Raw genomic sequence first — 8,794 nt, 5'->3', positions numbered from 1 at the left:
AGTGGACTGATTGATTGAAACTTCAATTCCGAGGCGTCCTGCGTGAAAGAGGGAGAAAGGAGCGTCGGGATCACCGTGTGATCGAGACAGGATTGAAATCTTACACCTCGCGTTTTTTTCTTCATGCCGCTCGCGAGGTTAAAGACATTATTCTCAATAGACTCGAATCTCTCGCGGTCGTCTTGTTGCCTTACATTGTGAAAGGGATGGGCGTATTACTGCCAGACTTGCGTGCGTTAAATTGGGCGTTCGTTGCTAATAGGCGTTGCTGGCTACAAACGTCTCTTCGCTTCTTTATGCTTGACGTTTTCCCTCCATTTAAGGGAATACTTTATTTATGTTGGCAGGGTTAGTATGCGATACAAAAGCACACCATTTAAACGCGTATCACCCCACCACCCAACATCATGTAAGCCAAGTCAAACATCTCACGATGTGCGTCCTGCCACAGACTCTTTTGTCTTACCAGCTAATCATCCTTCCGCTAAAAAAATAATAAATATCAAGCTTATCTCTCATTATTCCTCGTAACGAGCAGATACCAAAGGACAAGCTTCACATCGTGAGCGGGGGAGAGAGACAGGAGACGTTGGACCGATAATTAAAGGACACTTGTTCGATCGCACCATACAGTGTGAGATCAATAAAGGAGATCCATCCAAGTTCCAACTATACGATCCACGATCGTAGCGTGAAACTTTTACGAACGACCGAAAGCCGCCACGTGAATACCCCAACGTGTAATAACCCACTGGACAAATAGATAAATAAATAATCCTCAGGCTCTCGTGTCCGAGCTGCTGCTCGGAACGTTCAGCCGTCGATGGCGAAGCTGGGCAGTCGGGTGTTCGCGATTTACAACGTGGAACCGATACGCTCGTCGCCGCACGCGTGGTCGTCCAGCGACGGGCCCGACCGGTATACACCAAGCGGCCAGGGACTTACGAGGGAGGAGGAGGAGGAGGAGGAGGAGGAGGAGGAGGAACGAGACAAGGGGCAGCGACGGGGGCGTGTTGAAAATGCTCTCACGGCGAGCGAGTCGAGTGCGGGCTCGCTTGCCGTGTCGCGGGATAATTGGGACACCGTGTATTATCGCTTGCGTGCCATACGCGGTGCGCGGTGTGTGATTGGATAGGCGGAGATGGGTCGCGCGAGATAGCTGACCCTAACTAAGGTGGAAGACCGACGTCGGGGGGTATATCTCGGAGGACCATCTTCTCCATCTGCAGCGGCGTTACCTATCTACGTCACGGTTGATGCATGGCGTGGGCGTTCCTGCGTTCGTACTCAGGGGTTCTCATTTAATTATCGGTCCAACGTCTCCTGCCTCTCTCCCCCGCTCACCGGTGTGAAATTTGTCCGATCTAGGAGGACAGACTATCCTCTCAATCTCAGGGACCGGACGGAAGGTATCCTTCATCTCGCGCCGGTAAATAAAATCCTGCTGCTGGAGCGTGTGAAAGCCGCACGGCGTAGATGAAGACGAAGGTGTGTGTCGGTCGGTTCGGCACGGCAACATTCGGGAGCATTTCGCCGGCAAATCGTGCCCTACGCTCGGCGACTGCACGAGTCACGAGAAGTCATCTCCCCGCCGGCGCGCGTTTCCATCGGAGGTGCGGGTCTCGCGAGGTTCTCTAAATTGGCTTTCTCGCCGATCGAGATTAGTCCGATCGCATCTGCGTCGAGGATACGTTAGACGCATCCGGCGGATTGGGACTCGCCCGTCTTTTTGTTGGTTAATTCACCTCAACATCGCTCGATAGACACCTACAATCGCGTCGCGACTCAAATGTATAAAAATGACAAGGACAAGAGCGTCATTTGCATGAAATTCGATCCTCCTCAGGAGGACACTCCTGTATATCACACACCTGACTCGCTAGCGCCTAATTCCCTCCTCCGACCGCCGGCTTCCATTACAATATAGGCAGCCTTATTGATTACCATCGACGTTGTTAATTATAATTCGCGAATTGCGGATTATACGAGCGGTTATGTTCTTACGCTCCATCGTCGTGCTTCTCTCCTTCCTCCCCCCCCTCTCTCTCTCTCTCTCTCCTCTCTCTTACGATGATGGAAGAAGGGGAGTTTACCTTCAATCCGAGTCACCCTCTCGATCCTATTCACCCACCGCCACCGCCGCCGCCGCCGCCACCGCCGCCGCCGCCGCCGCCGTTGCCGCCGCCGAAGCGTACGGCCGATTATAAATCACGACGTTCGGCGGTGCCCTTTGACGGCCGAGGCCGGCGTTCGTACATCTACACCCCGCGAGTACAATACAGCAGCAGCTCACGGACGACTCGTGTGAACACGCAGCGTGCGTGCACGCGTGTGGGTACGCGATCATCCCCCTACCCACTCCGGTGGTGGATACGACCAAGTCAGTACCATACGCACGCACATGCGACGGTTGAGGGCGTCAGGGTGGGAAGGGGGGGGGAGAAAGCGAGAGAGCGGGTGGATGGTGGGACGAGAGTCCTCATTAACTGGTTATTAATAGCTCGGCCGGCTCATATTAATGACAGACGCATCTGCTTCTTATATATCTACCTGGCGTATGTACCGGACCTTCCTTCGCTCGTTCTTCGCCTCCTCGCCGAACAGTCGACATTTTTAGCGCTCGTCGTGAGGGAGAAAGAGGCATGGAGAACGCGCGCGCGCGCGCGCGCGCGAGAGTTTCGATCGTCTATCTCGTTACAGCTCTCCGCTGTAAGTTACACAAGCCACGGCCACGGGTAATAGCCGGAGATGCCTCGGATTAATTTGATCGCGCGGACGGTAGGACGGTACCCGAAGAAGCGGAGAGGTTGGACAAGGGCGATTTTTGGATTCCGCATTCTCTTCTCTCCGCTGATGCCGGAATGTATTAGACATGGTCGACGTTATCGCGCATTCACATGGCTCACACGTGTCTCGTTGGACAACTCTTTGTCCCCCCCCCCTCTCTCTCTCTCTCTCTCTCTCTCTCTCTCTCTCTCTCTCTCTCTCTGTCTGTCTCTGTCTGTCATTTGTGACAGATGTTTATCGACGCTAAATGTAGGCTACCGTGAGCGCGGCTTTCCGCTACCATACTTTCCCGTGTAATCGTCGTCGGTTCATCGCCGTTGAGTGATTTAACGGTGCTAGATTGCCCGTACATAACGGAATGTCGATTGCGCCAAGTCGTAAAGAGATCTGGAAACGTAACGAACGCGTCGGCAAGTGGCGCTCGCCGATCACCTCTCGCGTTTTGCGCGCGGAATCGCTCGATTTCCCGTCAATTCGACGCGTCGTTTCGTCGAGCCTGTTGGCGAGACACGAACTTCGAACACGCCGATTAACAGCGGATTAACAAAGACGTCGCGAGTGCATTCTTGAATCTCATTAATCCTGTATGCGCTCGAAGAATCAGAATCGGCGTGAAGAACTCTGCTGGAACCGTACGGGAGGACAGAAACGGGATCATCAGCGTTCCGGTCGATTTTTGCTCGCGTTAAATGACGCACCTACTGAGGATTTCAATTTTTAAGATAGACGAATGCAATTATCGTTGCTCCAGAGTTCTTCTTTCTCTGAGACTGTTCGCAGAAAGCCACTTACGAAAATTGTCGCGGTCCCACTCGAACTGGACGTAACATTTACAAGACCGAGAGACCCGAAGAGAGAGAGAGAGAGAGAGAGAGAGAGAGAGATTACTTTCCCTCCGTACTCGCTCTTTCTCTCCCTGTGTATACTTCATACGGTGGGAGATTACACGGTTCACCTCTCGTAATTCTCAACGGGCGCGATCAGCTTGAGGCTCTCCGGGCTGCCGCGGCGCGACGAGTCCACCGCTGGCAACGCGGCACGTGATAAATCGCGGCGTCCACGTAGCGACGTTCAGTAGCCTCCTGATGGCTCGCGTTCCCCAATTTAAGCGGTATTCAAGACGACACAAAGAGCCCGGTAGCTCATATGTCATCGCGCCGTGGTCGTACGGCGGCCGCGGCGGTCCGGCTTGCTCGCCGCGCGGCCGCTTCTTTTGTCGAGACGCGCTACAGCGCAGCGTGCCCGGCCACACAGCCGCGCAGATAGATCCGTGAACACCGAGTGCGGGAGTGCTGGCCGCACTCAGGCGAGGCGTAAAGAAGGCGCGAGCGAACGCTAATTGATGTTACTGACTCGAAGTGACCCGCCGTGTCGACGCGTCGTGTGTGGCCGCGCCGTGAACGAGCGTGCGTGCGTGCGTGCGTGCGTACTTACCAGCGTTCAACAAAACGAGCGTCCCATCTTGAATCCGCCGGCTGTACACAATCGCCCACGTGGTCGCGTGTGAAATTGCGCGACGCGGGCGAAAATCCGCGATTCGACGCGCTCGCCGGCGATCGTCGCTGCCGAACCCGTGAGGTAACGCGAACGTGAGATGCCGCGTCAGCCCTTCGCGCTCTCGACGTCGCGGCACGAAAGAATGGGTCTTCTTGAAGCCCGTTCTACATTAGTCGCAAGATACAGAACGCAAGTCGCAAGTCGTAGGAACCAATCACCAATCACAGTCGAATATTCTCTTAACATTCGACTATGATTGGTGGATTTCTACGACTTGCGACTTGCGCGCGTTTTGTGTCTTGCGACTAATGTAAAACGGGCTTTAAACGAAACACACCTGAGACGCTACGAATTTCACCCCCTTCCCTCTCGCTTCTCTCGCCCTCGCCTTGACTCTTCCTCTTTAATTTCAGAGCTTCCTCTACATTACATCGTGTACGTTTCGGGGCGAAGCGCGAGCGAGAGCGGACCCCCGCTTCCAAGTGACCAGCGTGGCTCGTGGCTCGTGGCGCACAAACGTAAGCACAAACCCCGGCGAGGTGAGGAGTCGGACGTGAGTCTACGTGAGCGCGATGGATCGCAGCTGTCGGCGAGCGCGGGGTGACGCCGAAAGTCGGCAGCTAGCCGAATCTATGCGCGAGAGGCCTGTTATTACTTTTTACGGCAGCGGGGGACCGGCGGAGAGAGACGGAGAAAGACCGAAGAAATGAGCGGCGGCGCAAGGTGGTGGCGAAGGAGGAACGCTGAGCGAAACGAGCGGGGGGGGGGGACGCGAGAGCGCGCCGCGTATAATTCGACGCTTAGCGACTTAAGCGTTTTGTCTGTGATCACTGCGACGCATCTATAATCTTACACGTGGTCGACCGCTGTCGACCACTCTCTTCTTCCCTCTCTCCACCCTCGTTCTCTTTCTTTCCTAGCTGCGTTGCACGCAGCTGCCTCGATTGGAGGTGAATCCCTGCGCGACGTGGCGGACGGATTCCCTCCTTTCCTCCCGACCTTCGTTCATATCCTTTTTCACCGCCGGCGCTCTCTACGCCTGGTGTGTGCCGGCGCTATCGCCGGTGCAAATCAGGACCCGGGTCTATTCGTAATGGGAGTAGCGTTTTGGTCGTGTTCGAGTGGTCCGCCAGCCTCCCTCGGATGGAAATGGAAATCAAATTACCGGGCTAGGTGCACCAGTGAACGACCAGTCTCGAGCCGAGTGAATGACCACACTGGATCTACGCTTATATCTCCCTCCTTCGCGCTCGGGCACCGACGCGACGAGGGAGAAACGAGTCGATATTCTGGCTGACCGAGGTCGAGATCAGAAATTGGGATTTTTCTTCCGTCGTACCGTGTCGTATCGTCGCTCTTCTGCTGGCTGGCTGATGTCTCACGAGCGATACGTCTGATCGCGGTAGCAAAGAGACTCGTTACCCGGGAAAGTAAGAACTGAGAGGGCAAAGGGTGCGCCTTTGCTGCCTCGATGTTCATCCGCGACACCATCTCCACAGATCAGTCAGTATTTTTCTATGTAATGGTGTAAAAGGCAGACTTAATGCGCGTTTATGCGATGCACATTTCAAGGCGCCGGGGAACCTGTCTCGGGTGTTCTCGCACAGGTGAATATAAATCCCCGTTCCGAGTCGGTGGGGTCCCCGCCCGCCGGTCGAAAACAAATGCGGCGCCTACAAATTTACCTCGAACGTCCGTCCGCTTTCCGGAAAGTCCACGGCACCGTGTCTTCGGGGCACCAGCGACAAAAACATTCGGGCCCCGTGAGAGACCTCGAGCGCCGCTGGTCCCGTCAGCGTCGTTCCGTGCGCTATGGATACGCCAGGGACTGTGCGTTCTCGCGAACGTTGGCGTGATACCCTTTTTCGACAACGACCATCCTCGAACTCGGCCTCGGCTCGGTATCACACGCTTCCCCCTTACCTCTACTTCTCGCCTACCTCTCTACCTACCTACCTACCCCCCCAATCGCTACGCAGACCCGAGTTCGGCGTAAGTGCGAATTCCTCCTTTTTCTCTCGTTTCCTTTCGTTGGGCGGACGTGATTACTGGGAGGCCGAGGAGTTCTAAGCTGCTGCCCGTTCCTCCGGAGCACGGACATCTTTGTGGAGGAGGAGGAGGAGACGAAGAAGAAGAAGAAGAAGAAGAAGAAGAAGAAGAAGAACTAGAAGAAGAAGAAGAAGAGGAGGAGGAGGAGGAGGAAGAGGTGGTTGTTGTGATGCTGCGAAGAGGAAGAGCGAGAAGGATGCGGCCATCAGGGTAGCGGCGGAGGGGCAAGGGCGGCAAGGCAGCAGCGATCAGCGGAGGGACGGGGGTGTACAAGAGCAGAGGTTACTTTTAATGTCTCGCGTCACGCAGCCCAAGGCACCGTGAGCCTCGCCTCGTCCTCCTTACTAATTTGGCGCCAATTTCCAGGCAACCTCCCGAGCAAAAACTAACCGAACCATATACCGCTCCCCCCTCCCACCCTGCAGTATATACGTACACGTGTACCGTGCACTTCGACGCGGGGCTCTGATTAAATGCTACTCCGCCGAGTCGTTCCCTCTTCCTTTTCCTTCTTCTCGCGATGCCCTCCTCCTGCTCCTTCTCTTCGTTCTCTCGGTCTGCCGCGAGTCTCTCACCCTACCTCCCCCCCCCCTCTCTCTCTCTCTCTCTCTCTCTCTCTCTCTCTCTCTCTCTCTCTGTCTCGAAGCGACGCGGTTTCCCACACTGCACGGACGCGTACACGATGTGATACGAGACGGCGGTTGCTGCGGCGCGTTCGTCCACGCCGCGCCATGCCGCGCCGTGCCACACCGCGCCGTGCCGCGCCGCGCCGCGTCGCGCAGCACGTGTGCGTGTGGCGGGTATGTACCCGCGGATGAGGTGCTCCTTTGGTCGCGCCGCGCCGCTTTCCATCACGCTCTCCCGCGTTGGATCAGCATTTTTCTCGGCCGTCTTCATCGGCAGCGTGCGATGCACCCACGGGGTTGTCTTTGAGAATCCAGACTGACAGACGGAAAGATTGTCGCCGCGGTAATCCGACATATCGATGTCACATCGAGCCGAACGATTCTTTTGCTCCGACACGTCTCTCTCTCTCTCTCCCTCTCTCCCTCTCTCTCTCTCTCTCTCTCTCTCTGTTTCCCTTTCATTATCGTTATTGTTTGTTTCTTTTCGTTTCGTAACGCGTCCATGTAAGGAAGGAAGTCACGAGCGGCTGAGGAGCACCGCGCGCTCGCGCATTCCTGCGGGCACATAGTTGCGTTAACAAGTACCGAGCCGGCCGATCGCGGAGTCACCCGCTGCACGATATTGCAGCGCGTCCCGTCGTCCGCTCTCCCGGGTTCCCACGCGAGCTGGTCTAAGCGCCGGAAGGGCGAGTACTCGTCGATAACGTCGATCGTACGCGGGTTCTCGGCTGGCTTATGCAAATACAAATCTCAGCGGGCGTCACTTTAATGGCGAGGCGACCGGCCAGCGCGAATAACGCCGAGAACGAAGTGAGGCGTCTCCGCGCAGCACGTTCGGCCGTGGAGACGCCAGGCTACGAAGTCAGGCAGAGTCTCAAAGTAGGTAGGCAGTCAGTCAGTCAGTCAGTCAGTCAGACCGGCGGTCAGGGAGAGCAGTCGGGACCAGGTCGAAGGTGCGAGAAAGGGAGAGAGAGAGAGAGAGCGAGAGAGAGAGAGAGAGAGCGAGAGAGCGAGAGAGAGAGAGCGAGAGAGAGAGAGAGAGAAAGGAGAGGACGAATTAAGGGGCGGAGGTGAGTGCGAGCGAGAGCAGGGAGAGCGCTTGGCTTGGCAGGCATCTACGGGCAGTATATCACGTGGGCAAGGATAAGTTTTTGATCGGGCTTCGCTATACGGATGACTCCCTGCTGCTTGACCTCATCACGCCACGCTATGGGGGTCTTTATAAACTACCATCGACTGCGCGTATCCTAATCACCTTTTGTCTTAAGCCTGCCAAACTCTTTCTCTGAGGAAGATCGGCGCGCAGATTTAACTGCCGGGGACACCCAATATTCGTCACCACTACCGGACGACGTGTATTCGAGCGAGCAGACTGGTCTTCCGGTGTATGCGCGGGAATATCAACAGTTTAACAGCAGTATTCGTCGGGTCTCTTATATTTCAGATCTTGAGGAATTTATTTTTCAGATGCTTTGTAGCTAGTAATAATAATAATAATAATTAAATTGTCGTTTTATGTATGTATACGATAGAAACTGCAAATTCTCATTATGTACGGGAGAAAAATGCAACTTTCACATTTACGTGTTCGTAAATGAAAAAATTCCGAATTTTATTATGCACGTAATAAGAATTCAACTTTCATGACCACTCCACATTGGCAATACCGTATTTTCGTTATGTTCGTAATAAAAATTCAATTTCTACGAAAACGATTAAGCAGACGCTGAGATGCGCGGAGTTATCCTTTCTCCAACGAGTTCTCTTTGAAATATCTACGATCGGTATAAGCGTAGATATCGACAATGGTGTCAAACTGCTCCGAGCGGAACATG

Source organism: Harpegnathos saltator, unplaced genomic scaffold (assembly GCF_003227715.2).
Source record: "Harpegnathos saltator strain DR-91 unplaced genomic scaffold, Hsal_v8.6 scaffold185, whole genome shotgun sequence".
Taxonomy (NCBI): Eukaryota; Metazoa; Arthropoda; class Insecta; order Hymenoptera; family Formicidae; genus Harpegnathos; species Harpegnathos saltator.
The sequence above is the reverse complement of the archived record's forward strand: the minus strand, read 5'-3'. Positions refer to the sequence as shown.